This window comes from Artemia sp. Qi Xiang Cuo, chromosome 13 (assembly GCF_049724085.1).
Source record: "Artemia sp. Qi Xiang Cuo chromosome 13, ASM4972408v1, whole genome shotgun sequence".
NCBI lineage: Eukaryota > Metazoa > Arthropoda > Branchiopoda > Anostraca > Artemiidae > Artemia > Artemia sp. Qi Xiang Cuo.
Window position 1 is genome coordinate 24,758,634 of NC_142806.1, and position 21,734 is coordinate 24,780,367.

At 36.0% G+C, this 21,734-nt stretch overlaps 1 protein-coding gene across 5 annotated transcripts in view; it reads right to left on the reverse strand.

Moving 5' to 3' along the window:
- Plod (procollagen lysyl hydroxylase) overlaps nucleotides 1-21,734 on the reverse strand; it is a 264,942-nt gene that overhangs the window by 89,623 nt on the left and 153,585 nt on the right. The window lies entirely within an intron of this gene.

Consider the following 21,734-nt stretch of genomic DNA (forward strand, 5'->3'; position numbering starts at 1 on the left):
CAAAAATATCAAAAAGTACATTGAAATGTTCTTATCACAATATAAATGATTTTACAGAGAAATATTTTCTTTCTACTCCCTCCTCCAGAAATACATATGCAGCGAAAACTGCCCCCCTCCATAGACACCATATAAAAAACATATTTCAGGACATGCATTAAAGGTGTCAATAGTAACACAAACATTTTTAAACTGTAGATACAGTGGACCGAAACGATTCTCCATTCTCTTAATCCGTTCCCCACGTTACGTTTCCTTTGTGGATAAAAAGGGTTGCAGGCTGTATGAGGCCAATTGGCGTAGCTCATATAAAATAAGCTTGTTAGACCCCTCCTCAGCTTGAAAAAAAAGTATAATCTCTATTGAAGTGTTTGCTATATACGGTCCAGATCTGTTCACAGCCAAGACTGGGCCTTGGAGGCAGATTTTTTCGCGTCCTTTCCAAATTAACTTCTTTTGAATGTAACCGATAATAAACTCATCGTATCGTAACAGCGGCTCTAGGTTTTAAAATCAAATAAAAAAAAAACAAGTTTTTATAACTGAAAGTAAGGAGTGACATTAAAACTTACGGCGAACAGAGTCTATCACTAGTACAAAATGCGCGGACCCCTTCTGAGTGCCCCGGACTTTCCGCTGGTGCTAGGCTCTTTCTCACAAATCTACTTTTTATAACAAATCAAAAATTTAGCGTAAAGAGCAGGGCGTTGAGGAGGGGACAGGCTCTTTCATACACGGAATAATTTCTGTTCGTTTTAAGCTTTAATGTCGCTCCTTACTTTCAGTTAAAAAAAACTTGTTTTTTCTTATTTAATTTCTGAACGTTTTGGAATTAATGCAGGTTTTGAATTTGTTTCACCGTATATGAACAATTAAAACGAAATTTGCAAATTAATTTTACTTTTTTTTAACTAATAATAACCTTATAATAACCTAGGTTTGATTTTTGTTCCAGTTATTTAAGAATGACTCCTAATCACAAAGGCTGTTTGATTAGAATAATAACCTCTTTAAAAGTAAAAAAAACTTTAGCGTAAGAGCGAGCTATTGAGGAGAGGCAACCCTCCACAAATACCTAATATTTTCTGTTCGTATTAAGCTGATTACCGCGTATTAAGCTGCTTGAGATAAAATTAAACGCTAAAATTGACCGAAAAATAACACTGACAAATTACTGTTTATATCGGCCATTATCTAACAAAATGCGAACTTTAGCATAAAAAGCGAGGTATTGACGAGGGGACGAACTCTCTCACATAGGTAATACGAGGGAGTTCGCCCCCTCGTCAATCCCTCGCTCTTTACACTAAAGTTCAGATTATGATCTAATTCTTTAAGAATGAACCCTGAATCACAAAGCCCGGGTAATTAGAATAAATAGCTCTTTTAAAATTACTAAAAATACTTTAGCGTAAAGAGCGAGATATTGAGGGGGGACAAACACCCTCATATAAGTAATATTATCTGTTCGTTTTAAGTTCTAATGTTGCTCCTTACTTTCAGTTGAAAAAACTTGTTTTTTGTATTTAATTTCTGATTGTTTTTTAAATAATGCTGGAAAATCCAGCGCCCCCTTCATGTAAATTCTTTTACCCCATGAAAAATTCCTCCATAGAAAGATTCTGCCAACTAACCTCCCCCCCCAACCCCTTACCCCTACCAGAAAAAATCTGTCCTGAAAACGCCTGTATACTTCCCAATAATCAATACTATTATGTAAACAATGGGCGAAGTTCATAACTTACAGCCCTTCCCCCGGATACTGTGGGAGATTAAGTGGTCCTCAAAGACATAGTTATTAAGTTTTTTGACAATGCTGAACAAAATGATAATCTCAAAATTTTGATCCGGTTACTTTGGGAAAAAATGGGCGTGGGAGGGGGCCTAGTTACCCTCCAACTTTTTTGGTCACTTAAAAAGGGAACTAAAACTTTTAATTTTCGTTCGAATGAGCCCTCTCGCGACATTCTAGGACCACTGGGTCGATACGATCATCCCTGGAAGAAAAAAAAAACATGCATCCGTGATGTTTCTTCTGGCAAAAAAAAATACAAAATTCAGCATTTTTGCAGATACGAGCTTGAAACCTCTACAGTAGGGTTCTCTGATACACTGAATCTGATGGTGTGATTTTCATTAAGATTCTATGACTTTTAGGGGATGGTTCCCCCCTTTTTCGAAAATAAGGCAAATTTTCTCAGGCTCGTAACTTTTAATGGGTAAGACTAAACTTGATGAAACTTATATATTTAAAATCAGCATAAAAATCTGATTCTTTTGATGTATCTGTCCGTATGAAATACCATTTATTAGAGTTTCGGTTATTATTGAGCCGGGTCGCTCCTTACTTACAGTTTGCTACCAAGAACTGTTTGATTCAAAAACTAAACGCAATATTTTCCTAGCCCTCTCCTTCAACTATATTTGCCGGTTGTAAAGTAAAGCGTAATTATTACTATTGAATATAATTTTGTATCCATTGGTAAAATGAAAAATTAACAAATCCTGAAATATTTTTTTTCACTTTACACAAAGAGACAATGCACTAGACATCCTTTGAGGATCATGCCCCGTCTCAATGTCCAATCTCTTGCTATTTGTACGGCTATCCTATGATAAAACTTGCTTTAATTTCAAGCAAGGTCGTATCCAGGGGGGCGTAAGGGGTTTGACCCCCCCCCCCCCCAAAAAAAAAAAAATTGTCCGAACAGTAAAACGTAAGAATGAATAATAACAAATTTTTGACATGTTTCTAAAGTTTCCCCCCCCCCAGAAAAAACCCTTGTGTAAAACACCCACCCAAAAAAAATCCTGAATACGGCCCAGATTTCAAGTTATCATTTTTTTTAAACACGGTATAAAAATTAGAATCATCTTTTCCATGAGAGCTTGATTATTTGTGATAATTTTATTACATACAACCATCAAGTTAGATCCTGATAGGAGACGAATTTCGCTTGCATTACCGGATTTTACGTAATCAAACGGTTCGTGGTAACGAACCGTAAGTAAGGAGCGACTCGGCTCAATAGTAACTGAAACTCTAAAGAACTGGATTGCGATATCAATAGATACATCAAAAAAATCCAATTTTTATGCTAATTATACATATATAACTTTCATCAAGTTGAGCCATACCCATCAAAAGTTAAGCGCCTGAGGAAATTTGCCTGATTTTCGAAAAAAGGGGGGAAACCCCTAAAAATGATAAAACCTTAATGAAAATCGCACCATCATATTCAGTGTATAAGAGAACCCTACTGTAGAGGTTTCAAGCACCTATCTACAAAATGTGGAATTTTACATTTTTCCCAGAAGAAAGATCACGGATGCGTGTTTATTTGTTTTTTTTCCCCCAGGGGTAATAGTATCGACCCAGTAGTCCTAGAATATCGTGGAAGGGCTTGTTCGAACGGAAATTAAAAGTTCTAGTTCGCTTTTTAAGTGACCAAAAAAATGGAGGGTAACTTGGCCCCCTCCCACGCTCTTTTTTTCTCAAAGTCACCTAATCAAAATTTCGAGATAGCCATTTTGTTCAGCATGGTCGAAAATATTATAACTATGTCTTTTAGAATGACTTAATCCCCCGAAGTCCCCAGAGGGAGGGCTGGAAGTATGAACTTTACCCAATGTTAGCATATAGCATTGGTTATTGGGAAGTATACAGAGGTTGTCAGGAGGGATTTTTTCTGGTAGGTGGGGGGGGGGTTCGGGGGTTATAAGGGAGGATTTATACTTGAAGGAAGTTTTCATGGGGAAAGGGACATTGCTATGAAGGGGGCGCCGGATTTCCCGGCATTATTAAAGAAAAAGATCAGAAATTAAATAAAAAAAAACAAACAAGTTTTTCAACTGAAAGTAAGGAGCAACATCAAAACTTAAAACGAACAGAAAATATTATGTATATAATTGGGTTCACCCCCTAGTCAATACCTCACTCTTTAAGCCTATTTATTCTAATTAACGGCTTTTGTGATTAAGGTGTCATTTTTAAAGAATTGGTACAAATTACTAACTTTAGCGTAAAGAGCTAGGTATTAACTAGGGGGAGATCCCTCTGATATACGTATTATAAATCTATGAATATAGAAGTTCGTTACGTAAGTTAATTCGTAAGTTACAGATATCTATTACTAATAAAAACGTTCGCAAATAAAATTAAACAAGTTTCGAGAAAGCCATTTAACAAAATAAAAGTAAAATTAATATGAAAATTTTGTTTTAATTATTCGTGCACGGTGAGCCAAAATCAAAACCTGCATCAATTCAAAAACGTTCAAAAATTAAATAAACAAAAACTGGTGTTTTTTAACTGAAAGTAAGGAACGACGTTAAAACTTAAAACGAACAGAAATTATTCCTTATATGAAAGGGGCTGTCCCCTCCTCAACGCCTCGCTATTTACGCTAAAGTTTGACTTTCTCACCACTCTATTTTTTAAAACTATAAAAAACTTTAGCGTAAAGAGCGAGGCGTTGAGGAGGGGACAGCTCCTTTCATATACGGAATATTTTCTGTTTGTTTTAAGTTTTAACGTCGTTCCTTACTTTCAGTTAAAAAAACTTTTTTTTTTATTTAATTGAATGAAAAACGAATGCCTTTATTTGTACAAATATTCAGTTTACTTTCGTTTCGGATGGGCGTTGATTAATTCGTAATCCCGGCCGGCCAAACTTTGTTTAAAGTAAAAAAAAAACTTCCTAGTTGAAAAATATGCCATTGATAGTTCAAATCAAACACAAGGTATTGATAATCTTTTTTGGGATTTGTTTAATATTTAAAGTATTTCGTTGTAGAGAATTCCGCTGTCAATAAGACATACAAGTCGAATCTGCATAGCGATGTCGAATCCCCGCCGGCCAAATTTCTGTTAGAGTAAAAACTTAATTTCTTGTTTGAAAAATATGCCATTGAAAGTTTAAATCGAAGACAATGTATCGGCACTCTTCTTTAGAGTGGTATTCAAAAGAGTTTTTTCAAGGAACTTTCCAGGAAGATTTTAGAGAATTTCGCTGTAGCTCAGACATATCAGCTGGAATTCACGTGAAATACAAGTCGGCTAAATTCTTTTAAGAGTAAATAAAAAAAACTTCCTGCTGGGAAAATATGCAATTGAAAGCTCAAACCAAATAAAAAGTATTGCTACTCTTTTTGGACATGTATCCAAACGAATTTTTCAAGCAGCTTTTGACGAAGATTTAGAGAATTACACTGTCAATTAGAGACACGAGCCGAAATTCGCACAGCGACGTCGCTTGGTCATTTTCATTTGACAGACTTTGGCACCTCCTGTAAGAACTAAGCTTTATGGAGTATAAAGAGAAATAAAGATACTGAGCTCTTCTGTCTCTTGATTATTAGGTTATATGTTCGATTGATTGATACTACGGGGAGATGGAATCCATTGGGAAATATCGTAAAAACTCATAGAAACAAAACATGTCTAATAGTATACTAATGAAACTGAATTGTTACGCTTTATTATAAAGGTAATAAGCTGCGGATTGCAATTTACCATCTAAGGGATCTATAAAAACATAATGCAAAAAAAAATAAATATTAAAAATGTAATTTTATGCGACTAATGTTACCAAAATCTATTACACGAATTAATCAAGACAAGAATTAGAAAACATGACAGATATATCAAAACAAAAAGTACAACATTAGAACCGCCTTGTCCGAAACCCTTATATAGGAAATTACCTATAAAGATCATCGTTTGTTGACTATTTATTAAAAAGTTAGGTAGTCAAAACCACTGCAGCATCTACGGCGCACTTAAGATTCATTTTGCGAGCTGGGAGGGGGGGGGGGATGAAAACCGTCAGTATTGGGTTTTAGACCATGAAACAATCAGAATTTTATATTGCTCGACATATTGACCTCTATGGAAAAAATTGATCTTTTGTGGCATAAAATGACAGAAAATGCCCCTTTTCTCTTGTTAGTAACGATTGAGGGCTCAACACTGCTGAATGGGATTTAGAAGAAAAAAACGATTGGTACTATTAATAATTTGTATTCTGCGGAATTTGGCCCTACTTTTCCGTGGATCATCAATGGGAGGGGGGGCTCAAAAGGTCATGTTTAGAGTTTAGACCATGAAAATCGATTGAAGATATCTTAGAATTTCTTATCTCTGGCATTTTTACCCTCTTTGGGCAAATTTTGACATTTACTGGCACGATACGGAAGAATACACCACTTTTCTACGGCATAGATCTATTTAATCATAGGCAGCGCAATCGCGCTGCCTAAGTAAAGAACGATGTTGGCACAATGTTTTTTTTTCTCTCTTTCCATACCAGGGCACTTCGTATCGAAGGAGTTGTCGTAGAAACTTGGAAAAGGGCTCATTCGATTGGAAATTGGAACGGCTAGTGCCCTTTTTATTAGTCGAAAAGTGATTGGACGGCAACTGACCCCCCTCTCACGCCCACCATTTATCCAAACACATCCAATCAAAATTTTGAGATAGCCATTTTGTTCAACGTAGATGAAAGTTCCGGAAATTGGGTCTTCGAGAATGACCAGCCCTCCACCTCAGAGCCTTCAGGGCAAGGGCTACAAGTTAAGGCCTGGGGGCATATAAGGTTTTTTATTGAAAACTTTGTTGTAGAAACTTAAACAACAGTGCAGTCCATTGGAAACTCAAAGAGCTTGTGTCCTTTTTAATTTTCAAAATTGATTGGAGGACAACTAACCCCCTCTCACGCTCACCTTTTCCCCAAACACATCCAATCAAAATTTTGAGACTGCCATTTTGTTCAACGTAGTTCAAAGTTCTGGAAATTATGCCTTTAAGGATGACAACCCCCCCCCCCACAGCTCTCAGGGCAAGGGTTGTAAGTTATGCCCAGGGGGCATATGAGGTTTTTATGGAGAGTTGTCGTAGAAACTTCAAAAAGGGCTCTTTCATTGAAACGGGTAAAGGCCTTTTTAATAGTCGAAAGTTATTGAAGATCAACTAACCCCCCTCCGACGCCCACCTTTTCCCCAAACATATCCAATCAAAATTGTGGTATATTCATTTTGTTCAACGTAGTTGAAAGTTCTGGAAATTAGGTCTTTGAGGATGACAACCCTCCCCCCCCTCAACAAACCCTCAGGGCAAAGGTTGTAAGTTATGCCCTGGGGGCATATAAGGTGGCCAGAACATAATTTGCAGTTTACCGAAAAAATATTAATGTTTTTACTTTTATAACTTTAATAAATAAAATAATATTAACATTTTGATTACTAAATATCAGCATATGTATATTAAACTGACAATGCACATTCATTTGTATTTTTTTCAGTTAAATGCAAATTATGTTCTGGTCTTGGGAAGCATAGGGGTTTAGAGCCCTACTCATGTTAATTTTTGCTCGCTTTGAGTTTGACTCGGTTATTTATTGCATTTTATGTTCGTTTTGGGTTTCATTTATTTATCAATGCTGATTTGTGGTAGTTTCACACTTGGTAGATTATTTGATTTTTTTTTTGCTCATTGTTGGTTTAATGGAGTTTTTTACTTTTCTTTGAAAAAATTATTTTGTGGAAATTTTGTTTTAATTAATTACTTAAAAAGAGCACAAGATAGCGCAATTTCTTTTCAAATGAGCCCCCTCTCAACATTCACGATCACCGGTTCTATTCAGTCACCCCTGAGAAGTAAAGAAGAAAAAAAGGAAACATCAGTTTTTTTCATGCAAAAAACTGGTTTTCCTTGCTTCTCAAGGTGAGAGGTTGTATTTCTCTTGTTAGTTTCCCGCCATGGCGATTCCAATGGTGCAGTTTTCATTCCAATCTGACGCTGTTTTCGAGGAGTTTCATACTCTTTTTCGTAATTCCCATAATTTTCTCGCGTCAAATTATTATTATTAAGATTAATGGAAATAATAGTTACCAAGGCAATCTTTTCTCACTAGATAGGTTTTGTCAAAACGCGTTTAAAATTTTTGCTGCGATGGGCCGTGGTTCGATCTTTACTAGATTGCAGCTATAGCTGCAACCAGGATTTCCCTCTAGTTATCCCTAGATGCCACAGATTTCAAGCACACAATTCGTTTTTACGATCCGAATACTGTCTTTGTAGATCATCACAAAAATAGATTTTCAATCTTCCTCCAAGATGCACCTTTACAGGGCTTGAGTCCGATACAATAGACGTTGCTGCTTGTGTTGTTGCACCACTTCATGGGGCTTAATGCCAGAGGTCTGGTTTTTGTTTAGATACATTCATATTTCTTTTTCAATATAAACCCATCAATGGGATTTGTAACATAAAAAATACACAATAAAAAATGATACTGGAAAGGAAAAGCACCAATGAACCGAGCACTTACACCAGTTTTTTTTTTTTTTTTTATCTGCCTTCAGGGACGAAACGCAAACATAATTTTCCCAGCATAAGCACAATAAAACCAGCTTTAAAAAGCCTCGCCTTCATCTCTAGGGAAATATCTTAGTCCAAAGATAGAAATAAAAAGATTGCAAACCGAAATAACAAGAAATAGTCCCCCTCGCCTACTTCCTTTGACAAACGCTTAGAAACTAAGCTGATTACCCTTTTCCGACTGTGATCAGAACATTGGTCTGAAAATTCTACAAAATTTACAGATTAAAAAAAGAAGAAGAACGAATTTATATGGGCCCACATTCAATGGGGGAATAAAAAATAAAAAACAAATGGATTAGATAACAACGAAATTATTGGAAAAAAAACTAGAGACTTAAGGAAAGAGGCGAGGTCAGTCTGAGACGCCCAGACTTAAGTTATTTACTTAGAGCATTTTTCAACTGAAAGTATGGAACAACATTAAAACTTAAGACAAACAGAAATTATTCTGTATATGAGGAGGGCCAAGTTCTTAAAGAATTTGGCCAAAAAGTAAAACTTCAATCGCGGAAAATCCCCCTTGGAAATTCAAACCTGGTTAAATCCTTTCGGGAAATTCTCTCTGTGCCATCCTCTCCTCACTGAAAATCCCCCCCGGAAAATTTCCCTGAAAAATTCTCCTACTTTCAATTGATTTTTTTTACTTAATTTCTGGTCACTTTTCTTAATAAGCCCAGAATTCCCCCCCCTTCAATGAGAATTTTCATTACCTCCTCCCCCTCATAGAAATTTACCCTTCAAAAAATGTCTGTATATTTTCCAATAATAAATACTATATCTAAACCATGGATAAATTGCAAAATTACCCCCCCCCCCCAAGCAGAGTTCCTCAGGTAGAATTTCCATGGAAACGTTCCTCACCACGGAAAATCCTCTCCGTAGGGCCCCCTGGGGAAAATTTCTCTCGAAAAATTTCCGTATATTTCCCAGTAAGAAACACTATATGCAAATAATAGGCAAACTGCATAACTTACATCCCTTTCCCCAGGGCATGTGGAGGGAGGGTCATGTCATCCTCAGAGGCATAGTTATTGGACCTTTCGATTATGCCGACTTAAATGGCAATCTCAAAATTTTGAACAGGCGTCATTGGGGGAACAAGGGATGTGGGGTAGCTATTTACCCTCCAATGTTTTTGGTCACTTAAAAGGGGCACAAGAAATTTTAACTTTCATTCAAATAAGCCCTCTCCCAATCTTCTAGGACCATTGGTTCGATGCAATAACCCCTGGGGAAAAAAAATAATAAACCCATACGTGGTCTTTCTTCTGGCAAAAAATGCAAAACTCCACATTTTTGTAGAGAGGAGTTTGAAACCAATGCAATAGCGTTCTCTTATATGCTGAATCTGACGGTGTCATTTTCATTAAGATCATTTGACTTTCTGGGATTGTTTCCCCCCTTTTTTAAAAATCAGCCACATATTCTCAGGTTCGTAGTTTTTGATAGGCAACATTAAACTTGATTAGTTTTATATATTTGAATTTTTTTTTTTTTTTTTTTTTTTTTTTTTTTTTTTTTTTTTTTTTACAGAAGATGCTTTGTTCAAATGTTAATTTTAATTTCTGTTGACGATGGTCATTCCTTTACGCGATGATTTCAATGCCAAACAGCATTAAACATCCCCCTCCCCTCCCCACCACAAAGAAAAAGGTATTTCCCATATCCGCTGCAATTCATAACTGTTTTTTTTAACGTATAGCATAATTAAATAACTATTTTACGAAAATTATTTTGATGCAAAGTAGCGATATCCTAATTTAATACAAGAAAATCAAATGATCCAGGATTTTTTCCCCATGTGAATAAAGAAAAATTAATTACAAACAGTCAGGAATAGTTACACCCATAAATTAGATAAAGAAGAACAAATCTCATTTCTTAAATAAGCTGGATCCCCATCACGTATAATAAAAAAGATGAGACTCAAAATTAAGAGGAGACTTCTAATCCCATTATTTGAAGATTTAGTGTTTTCACATGGCAGGACACCTCAATTTCTTGACAAAAATATTACAAGCATCAAATCCTAGGATTTTAGGAAGTCATTTATTGAAAAATCAATTCAGAATTAGAAATGAAAAGCAATTTAACGCCAAATCGTTAGTCTAAAAAAAAAAGATTGAAAGAGCATATAAATTTTATATGCCTATGGAAGTCTATGCATGAGCAGAGCTGGAAAATTATAGAATCTGGAGCTGGAAAGAGCTGGAAAATCAAATCAATAATCAGAATGGAGGGATATTGAAACGCTGAATATTTAGTCTAAGGCGAAGCAAAAAAAAATTAGCCCATAAATTTCAGTAGATATCCTAACAATTCATACACAAATAGTAGAGGTGGTAAAGCAAAAGTTTAAGCTGAATATATTTATGAAGGGGGGGGGAGGATTTTTAGCAATTCTTTTCAGTTTTCAACTAAGCCCTGCAATGAGCCTTTGTGCTACATTATCAGTCACAGAAGTAGAGATACAGAGTACAGAGGTAATGCCCTTGTTTAGCAACCATAAAAAGACCTTTTCAAACAGTTCCTGTAACTAACTATAAGTCAGGAGCGACTTGGCGCAATAGTAGCCAAAACTCTAAAATTCGGAATTTCTATATCGATAGATACATCAAAAGAATTGACTTTTTATGCTAATTCCAACCATATAAAGCACATTAACTTTAATGTTACCCATCAGAAGCTACGAGTCTGAGTAAACGTGCCTGATTCTCGTAAAAGGGGGAATCACCCACAAAAAGTCAAGGAGTCTTAATGAAAATCACATAGATCAGATTCAGCATATCAGAGAACCCTAATGTAGAGATTCCAAGTTTATATTTGGAAAAATGTTGAATTTTTTATTTTTCAGCCAAAGAAAGGTCACAGTGCGTTTTTTTCCCCAGAGGTGATCGTATCGAGCCAAAAGTCCTAGACGACTGCGAGATAGGTCATTTGAACGAAAATCAAAAAGTCCCAATGCCCTTTTAAAGTGACCGAAAAAGATTTAGGGACACCTAGCCCCCCTCCCAAGCCCATTTTTCCCAAACACATCCGATCAAAATCTTAACATGGCCATTTAATTCAGCATAGTCGAAAGGTCCTTAAACTATGCTTTTGGTGATGACACGACACTCCTTAGTCCCTGGAGAAAGGGCTGTAATTTACGCAGTTTGCCTATATTGTTCACATATAGTATTTGTTATTGGGAAATATACGGAAAATTGTCAGGATAATTTTCTGCAGAGGGGGGTATTTTGGAAGGGAGAATTTTCCGTGGGGAGGAAAGCATCTGAGTGAATTTTCTCGGAGAAATTTTACACGGGGTGGGGGATTTACTGGCATGATTTGAAAAACAGCCAGGAATTAAATATAAAAAAACTTTTTTTTTTCAACTGCAAGTAAGGAGCAACATTAAAACATAAAACGAACAGAAATTAATCTGTATATTAGGAGGGCTGGCATGTCTTCCAACTCTCGCTCTTTACGTTAAGTTTGACTTTTTGTCTTGATTCTTTATGAAAGACTATTCGAACACAAGGGGCTTTGATTTAGAATGAGAAGCATTGTTAAACAACATTAAGACTTCAGCGTAAAGAACGAGGGTTTGGGAAGGGGCAGCACCCCTAATGTACAAAATAATATTGTTCGTTTTAAGTTTTAATGTTGCTCCTTACTATCACTTGAAAATACTTTTTTTTATTCAATCGTAAGAAAGAAATGCCCGATTTGAGCCAACATGTGCCCGATTTGAGAACCTCTCTGATAATAGAGCAGCCAAAGACAGGCTGTAAAGATCAAATCCCAAAGCACTTTCATGCTACCTACTTAATTTTCCTTTCAAACTAGGCTAATGTAGGAACCCATAAAACCATCAGAATCATCATCCAAAATATCATAATTTTTGTACGCAAACTACTTAAAATTGGAAATGTGGAATGGAGATGGAAATTCAAGCTCTAATGATGAACTTATAGTTACTCCAGCAAGATGGCTAATGACAAAAAGACGTGTGAAAAGCGGCTTTCACACTACGTACGTAATTTCCTATGTTATGTGATTAAGCTATATTACGTTAAGCATAACCTATCACACTTAAACAGGTCCTTTCACACTAAGCTTACGTTAAAATCCATGAAACCATCATAATCATCGTCTAAAATCATCACAAGAGAACTATTCAAAACTGAAAAATGGAATGTATAAAGAAATTAGACTATATGAATTGTTTTTTTTTGTGTGTGTTAGTGTGTTTTTTTTGTGTGTTTTTTTTTATTTTAATTGTTAGTCTAAAATCTGATTTTGATGTGTGGAATCTATAAGGGTATGAAGATCACCTTTTTCATTTGGCAATATTGTATAGAGAGAAAAGAGTTACGTTATGTTTTATTGCTGTTTGATATTTTGTTTTCTGTTTTTCTTTTATTAATGAATCTTGTCTTAGATTCAAGCTCTAATCAAGTGTGAAAAGATAACTAGGAAAACATTATTAATTCGTTTTCAAAATTTGCACTTCGGTGTAGGCTTGAGAAGATATGTGATCCCCATCCTTTACTGGTATCCGAAATCATTACTTATCCTGAGGCCAACATAATTTCAATGATTTAAAGAACATGAAAATTGGAACTTAGATTGTTACGACGTTAAAAAATGACTATCGTATGGAGATTATGACTCACAAATTCAGACAATTCAAACTGGGCATATTAGGAGTTTCAAAAACTCATATCCCAGGGGTAGGAAGCATGAAATCAGGTGATGTAGAATTTGTTTACTCAGGCAGGAAGGACAGGGTACATAGACAGGGAGTAGGTATCATGATGACAAAGTAAGCTGCTAAGTCTTGTTTGGGCTGGGAAGGTATTAATAGCCCCTGTATAACCGACTGACGGAGATACTAGTGACTCAGATGAATTTTACTTAAAGTTTCAGGAGCAAATAGACAGGGTCTCATGTATAAATATGATGTTTTTACTAGGACATTTTAACGCCCAGGTCGGTAGAAATAGGAATAGATGGTATCCTAGGCTAGGTAAATTTGGTGTAGGAAAAAAAAACAGTAACGGCTATAGACTTTTGCAATTTTGCAGGCATAACAATCTAGTTATAACCAATACGGTGTCTGCTCATAAAATGGCCCATAAGTTAACATGGTATTCACATGATGGTAAGACAACAAACCTTATTGATTATGTTATAGTAAACCGGACACTGGCAGGATCAATACAAGATACTATGGTATATAGGAGTGCTGTTGCTGATGTTAAAAGTAAAGATCACCATCTAGTAGTGTCTAGGGTTAATTTGAAGCTGAAATTTTGGAAGGGTAACTACCTACCGGGAAGTTATGATGCTGGTAGACAACAAGATGAGAATTTGAGAGGAACTATCCCGGAACAGTTGAGTGCTAAACATAAGAGTTTAAAATTTGACAATGCGGAAGATGGTTGGAATAATTTTAGAAAAAAACAATTTGTGAAGTTGCTGATGGTGTCTTAGGGAACAAAGTTAGGACTGCAGCAAGGAATATTAGTGAAAAAGCTTTATGTTTAATAGTGAAGAGAAGGGTCTTGTACAAGAATTATCTGAGTGATAGATCATATGAAAACAAAAGGAATGTAACGAAAGTGGAGAAAGCATTAAAATATGAACTAAGGAGATGTGAAGTGAAGGTCATGGATAAGGTTGCCGAGGATCTGGAAGATGCGGCTAGACGGCATAATAGTAAAATATTGTAATGGAAAGTTAATAAATTGAGAGGGAGTAGACAATCCGGATCTGTCCCAGTTAAAGATAGGAACGGGGCCGCAATTAGTGATAAGCAAAGAGTTAAAAAGAGATGGGCAGAACATTTTGAGAATGAGCTAAACCAGTTGCAAGAAAAGTTGCAAGAAAAGATATAGAGGAAAATGAAAAAGTTTGTTATACCTTGGATGTGAAAGATTTGTTTTGTGAGGAAGAATTAGAGACAGTACTAAAAGGATTAAAATATAATAAGGCTCTAGGTGCTTATAGTGTGGTAAATGAGTTTCTTAATTATGGTGGCTCTGAGGTTAGAAAAAAGTTGCTGAAGATTATGAATATGATTTTTGAATAAAGGGGAAGTACCTAACGATTTTAGAAAAACCGTAATTAAACCACTGTATAAGAAAGGTGCTAAGAGTAAGTGTATTAACTATCGAGGCATTAGTCTGGTCTCTGTAGGTTGCAAAGTACATGATACTTTTTAGACTGAGAGATACTGTAGGCAAAGTTTAAGAGAAGAACAGTGCGGTTTCAGACAAGGTAGAGAATGTGTCAAGCAAATTTTCACTCTCAGGTTATTAATTGAGAAGTGCCTGAGTTGTCAAACACCTTTGTTACTCAGTTTCATAGATTATAAGCAAGCGTTCGATTCTGTTGATAGAAGAGCATTAGCAAAGGTAGTTTCCTTGTATGGTATACCAGACAAATACATAAAGTGATTAGTGGAATGTACGAGAATAACACTGCTGTGGTTAAGGTAGGAAATGAGGTTAGCAGCCGGTTGTGTATTAAATCAGGAGTTAAGCAGGGTTGTGTTCTATCTCCCTTTATATGGATCATTTAGATGGACTTTGTCTTAAGGAGCACAGGAAAGGCAATGGGAGACCATGGAATCAAACGGGGAGGAAAAACTCCCTGGACTTAGATTTTGCTAACGATTTAAGCATCCTAGATGAAAGTGTGAGCAAAATGAATGAACTTTTAGAGGTTTTGCAAGTTCAGGGTGCTAAAATAGGTTTGAAAATTAATTTCAAGAAGGCTTAAGTCACTAAGGCTAGGAAATAAGTGAAGATAGAAAGGTGACGTTGGGTAACAAAAAGATTGATCAGGTGGGCAGCTTCACTTACCTTGGTATTATTATTAGTAAAGACGGTGGGAGCAGTGAAGATATTAAAAGTAGAATAGCCAAGGCTCAGGGTGTTTTCTCACAGTTAAAAAAAGTTTGGAAGAATAGACTGGGATGGAGGAAGACCGTGTGTAGCTGTGTTGACCTCTGATGGCTTGGTGCTACGGTGAGTTGTTAGTAGTAGTAGTAGTAGTAGTAGTAATAAGCATTTTGTTACGTTTGTTTGAGTCAGACATTTTAATTTTTTTTTGGGGGGGGGGGTCAAACCATGTACCGGCTCCCACCCCCTCCTCTGAATACAGCCTTGCCTAAAAGGCATAACACGGAGTACACTAACTCCAGGCTATGAGTATTTCAGTCAACCTATCAAATGTTTAAGGTATATCTCACTGTAGCCTACTCTAATTTGATATGCCTTTTATTAATAAAAGATCATCTCAATAAGAAATACATTGCTTAGAAAATTAAAAAAAAATTTGCTTTTCTTTAATGATTGGAAAACAACTTTCAGCTTAACAAATACTTCTTTTTCGTCTAACTCGAAAAAACTTTTTTTCCCAAGGAAACTTGATTCGCAATAACGCTACAGTATTTAAAAGTAAGTCCCATCTTCCAGTTTAAGTAAACAGAACTTTGAAAACGAATTCAATCTTCTACGTCTTTTTAGGGGAAATATTCTTTAGAACCATGCCTTTCAGCAAAGAACTCCCTTAGTGTAAACATTCGCCAACTATTGAGAAAGACCAAGAGCTTATAAATTCAGCAAGATAATTCTGCAAAGTAAAACTTTGACACAAGTTACGAAATTGACTGACCAATCAAACTGCGCCGGTCTTACTTGAACTCTATTTCCCAGAAAGGCCCCTTCCGCATGAATAAGTATCAGTCTTTGTTAATGTGAAGTTTCTTTCAAAGAGAATGCAGAGAGGCAAGTATTGAAAATAACTAGTTTAAGTACGGAGGTCTTAACTGAGGAGGGGGGGTGGAAGTAATGCGTCCTCCATAATATTTGGGAGGAAAGAGTCATGATTTCTTTCAGTTATAGCTTCAGTTTCAACCTTAAAACTTAGTTTGCAATAGTTTTACAGCAATCTTAGCACTTTGATAGCTGTTGACGACCAAGCACATTAATCAGACGTGATTTTCCAAGTGTGATATTCTTTGCAATCAGGCACATCAGCAGGAGAGGGTGGATCCTTGGGTCCGTTCCCCTACCCCAAAATCGCGGGATTATTCTGATTTGTCCCATATTTCCTATAATGTCAACCAATGTATTGCGCCCGATTCGAAGATGTATCCCCCCTCCCAAAATTGAATACTTGGCAGCCCTATGTGCCGGATCACGGTTCGTCGATTCAGTTGTTCCCATGTTTGCTATTTTGTTTCAATAAAAAAAGAAGAATAAAAATAGTATGATAAAACACGTGCTGTTAATTCGCGTGTTAAAATAAAGATTGAGCAATATACAATTGATATCACATAACTATTTTGGGCGGTTCAGTGTTAAAGGGAGCAAAGTATGGCTGTTACCGCCAAATCCAAAGTACCAATGCACAAAATGTCTAGCTAAATGCTTCCTAGATTATTGACCAAAAGATTTTAGAAAAATATAGGGCTTCATGAAGATGCTATTTCGTTTCGGAGCAGCACCTGGCTTCGCTTTTATTTATTGTTATCACCTTTTATCATAACCGGAGGGGGGGGGGCTATCGCCAGTTCTGACATATTGCGAATTTGAGAAGTGTACTTCTTTGTCAGGTTGGCAAAATGTTGGAAAGTTTTCACTAATGTTTATACCAATTCCAAGGATTTTCAGAGGAGCCTAAATGAAGTTCTTTTCAAATACCCTAAGACCACCTTTGTCAAAATTCCAAAATCCATAAGTGAGATTCCCACCATCCGTAATTGAGTACACGCTGAGTCTGCTCAGTGACAGGAGTTACGAAACGTCAAGTAGAGTTCAAGGGTAAAACGGTCAGAGTAGTTGCGACTACGAGTGCTAGAATTTTTTATCCTGACTTTAGTTCAACTATAGTAAACTAAAATCCAAGGCCCGAACGCACTATAGTTCACTTTTTTTCAATTTTTTTTTAACTTCATTAACAGCAATGCTGAATCCACAGTCTTTGCAGTTTGTGCAACGGTTTTAGTTATTATAATTTCCTTTTGGTACTACCCGTTAATTTCAGAAAAATGCACCGTAACACCCTATACGTGTGGAATATTTCAGATAATATAATTTTTTGCTTCGTTTAACACGTTGGTGTCGAAGTAGAACATTAGAAAGGAAGTTTGACCTGTTTGATACACTGATTCAAGTCAATGGTCTCTTGAAGCTCTTTGTGTGAGAACTTTGAATTTTATGACGTGATCTTTTTACATAGAGTTTCAGTCTTTTGTCTTGATTTCTATTTTTTCCACTCTATATCGTTGCTTTTACTTTTGTGGGTGAAGAATAAATAAAAAAAAAAGTAATTGAGTGCAAATGTCATAAAATAAACGCTTCTGAAGCATCCTGCCAGGCGTTTACTCAGCTTTAAAGGGGCCTATAAGCAGAGCTGTTCCTAAGGTAGGTGGTGCCTGGAGGAAAATTAATTACAGCGCACCCCTCCCAGCTCAAATACAAGAAAATAATCGTAATCAAAGTGAAAAATTTGATCAAATTTGGCAACCCCACAGACGAAAACCCCAGCCACATCACCTGGGGCAGCTTGCCCCAGTTGTCCCCTCCCCTTGAAAAGTTCTGCCTATAATAGAGCTAAATTACGAAAATCATGAAAAATGCCAACATTCTAGGTCCAGGTGACCAGTGGCGCCGTTTGGAGGGGGGCAAGATGGAGGAAAATTGCCTCCAAAAATTTAGAGAAAAAATCACAACAAAGCCCATGTCCCTTGACTCTCCTGATGTGGACCCTCTACCCCCCCCCCCGCCGCAAAAATGCGGCATGCTGATGACTACTAAGGAAATGACCCAACCCAACTTAAATCCAAGATAAAAGTACAAAACTCTCAGGCTTCAGTTGACTGAAGACAGAAGGGGAAAATTGTTTTGTTTTTTGTTTATTAATCCAATCACATTGGTTCTTTTTCCTATTTTTCAAACAACATGAATTCAAGTCCTAATGCTGTTCGTATAAAAACGAACAACTAGAAAGTTTAACAACTTAAGAACTATCAAATTAATAAAAAGGTCGAGTATTTGAGCAGCAGATAAAGTAGAATCAAATAACAAGAGTATGTCGACGAATTGAAAATTTACTATATTCAAACCAAGGAACCAATTTGGCGTTTTTTTTGTTTTCTTTTTTTTTTTTTTTCATCAATCAAGTTATAGAAATCCAGAACAGTTTATTTGAAAGATTCCGTCTCTAAATTTTTCATGACAATCAAGAACGTCATTTTTATACAAAAATTAATCCAAAAGCAGCAAACATAAATTAGTCTCCCTTTTTGAAGAAATGAAAATGAAAAGAAGTGAGAAGCGTTGACTTATTTTCCTTGTCACGTATGCTTTGAAGTGAAAAACCAAACCTAAACCTTATATTTGAGAAGCTAATAGCTCAGTAAAAAGCTACTACTACTGCACTGCTACTCATATTACTGCTGCTACTGCTACTTCTAAGGCTAAGAGTATTAAGGTGAAACTCATGGGGAATGTCGAATTGAATCAAAACACATGTGTGCATTCAGGTTGTCAATTGTCCGTATGTAAATTCCAATTTTTACATCGTCAAAGCATCAATACCCCACTAGCAGACATTCTTTTAAATACAGTAAGAGCGCTAATGAACATGCATTAAGCATGACCTTATTATGTGGAACGTGCACTGAAAATGATTAACACAAAACACTTTGTCCCCAAGATTTATTGATGTACCAACAAAGACAAGAAGCATGGAGATCGTTTTAAATAGTCTTATTTGGCGTCTACAGTGTCCAAAGGTCTTCGAGTATGTCCGATGTTTCCAGGAGCCCCACTTTTCTATATAATCAAACAAATACAGCATGAATAAGACCGTAGGCGAGATCAGACTACTGCTACTACTATTGACAACTCACTGCAGTATCAAGCCAAAAGAGGCCAGCACAGCTACGCACGCAACACAGCTCCATCCCAATCTATTTAAAGCCTTCCTCTTTACACCCTCCCAAGAAATTACAATTTCTCTTAAATCCTTCCTTACGATCTCCTCCCACCCAATTCGGAGACGACCTGCCTTTCAAAAGGACGGCCTTCGGCAATAAAACCCATCTATCAATATATCTACCTTGTTTTTCATCTATCCTTTAATCTTCTTAACTGAATACTCAGAATAGATATCAAAATCTTTTTATTCCACAATTATATTCGCTCAATTTCCGAATCAAATTTAAGCCTTTTCTTAAAGTGACAAGAATGCTAATTCAAAGTTGAGAGTAGCAAGAAAGTTACTTTGGGAATCTTTCCAAATACGGATCCCAAGAGCCCGGAACGTTAGAAGGAAATTTCACTTTTCCATCAGGAAATTTAGAGCTGGGACAGGTGACCAATCAAGAATAACAAAAAATGAGATGAAATACAGTGTAAGATACTCACGGGAACGAATCTGATGCAATGTATTCAATTGTCTTTTTAATGGAATGGAAAGATGTTTACTCTTCGGAAATTCATTTCATTGTAAAGCTTAAAATGAACAGAAAACTATTCTATGAATATGCCTCATAACATAGAATTTTGCTTTTCCATCAGAGAATTAAAAAATGGAACATGTGTCTAATCGAGGATAAAAAAAATGAAAAGAATTACTCTGTAAGGTGCCAGGAGAACTGAGTTCATGCAATGTATTTCAAAGACTCTTTAATAGATTGTAAAGGGATTGCAGATATTTGCAGCCAAGTATTCACGAATAAAGTCACTCGGTTAAAGGTACACACAAAGGGCCGCTAAGAAACGGGTCAATCATGTTTAGTCAGTGTCCAAAAATCTCATAATTTGATCAACAGTTTCTTTGATTAATCCTTTTTTAGGAATAAATTATTATGAAAAGATGGTGTTAGGTAACAAGAGCATCAGCATAATTAATAAAGATAAACTGAACTGATATATTGTATTTGATGGACTTTCTAATAGATTAGAAAGAGAACAAATATTTATAGTTAAGTGTTGACAATATGTGATGGTAACGATATCAGGTAGCATAATTAATAAGAATGATGAATGCGGTGAAGAAAACAAATTAGACTACATAGGCACGAGTTGCATTTTTCCCGCTAAAAAAAAACTGGAGAAATTCCAAGATAAGTGTGCCTCTGGAACGTGAGCGCTTGGAAAGGTTGAGCAATATACGCTAAATGTTTTTCAGAGGAATTGCCCAAGAATAGTTTTAGGTATCCTTTAAGATGACCATATAATCAAACAGTGTGTTTGAAAATGTGGAAAGATCCAGCTTTCGATAATGGAAGAGGCGTTAAGATGGTTAGGTAACGTTCTACAGATAAAGGGCGATAGATTGTCAAAATTACTGCTATTTTTACTTAACTTCATGGAAATGAGTTAAGAAAGCAGCCCTAAACAGATTGGACTGAAGGAGGAGCGTGCACAGCTGTGTCAGATTTAAAAGAGCTTGGGGCAGCAATGGGTTGTTAAAATAGTATTTGCAGTTGTGTCAGAGTAGTCCCACCTGAAAAGTTGCTAGCGTATGAGCCAATTAATAGGTACATGACAGCCGGATGCGTAACTTTTTGCTTGGATTCGTGCGAAAAAAGTCAATGGCCCAAATTTATACTCTGCTTAACCAATATAATAGTCAAACAGATAACTGTTAAGTATCCCGAAAACACTCAAGAAGTTTGATCTGTGTGATCTGAGAAAAATCGGTTTGTCTTTCGTATTCAGTTATAATAAGCTTAGTCTCAGTGAGAAAAACTACGATGCAGGCAAATTTAATCAAATATTTGATATATAGAGGTGGTTAGGTTAGGTTAGATATTTAACATGTGTTCTGGGCGGCCTGCTTTCCATAATTTTCTTCTGTAGTTTCCATAATTTCATTAATAAAGTATTATATTTTCATCATATTTTGGTATACTTCATTATCATTAACCTAACTAATCATTATGATTAATCCAACTTCACTTCTTGAGTGTTTTCGGGGTATTTAACAAGTACCGCCAAACATTATAACCAAGTAGCCTTCATGACCAAAAATATAATTCCATTTATGTTACTGCTCTACGCTTTTTTCCGTGAAACAAATAATACTCCGGAACAAATTTCAAATACTTCAACTAGTTGTGCATACGACTGAATCACTTAAAATAACAATGAGCTTTATTACGCAAAAAAATCATAGTTTATATAAATAAATATGAATCTGACCATAATAAAAATTGTCATCCGCAACAATACTAAAGATATTATTGTACCTAATAACATAAATCAAGACCTAGAAAGAACTTACGGTTTTTCGGCTCTTATGCATTCTAGAGTGTATCGACTTCCTCCTCTCAATTCCAAGA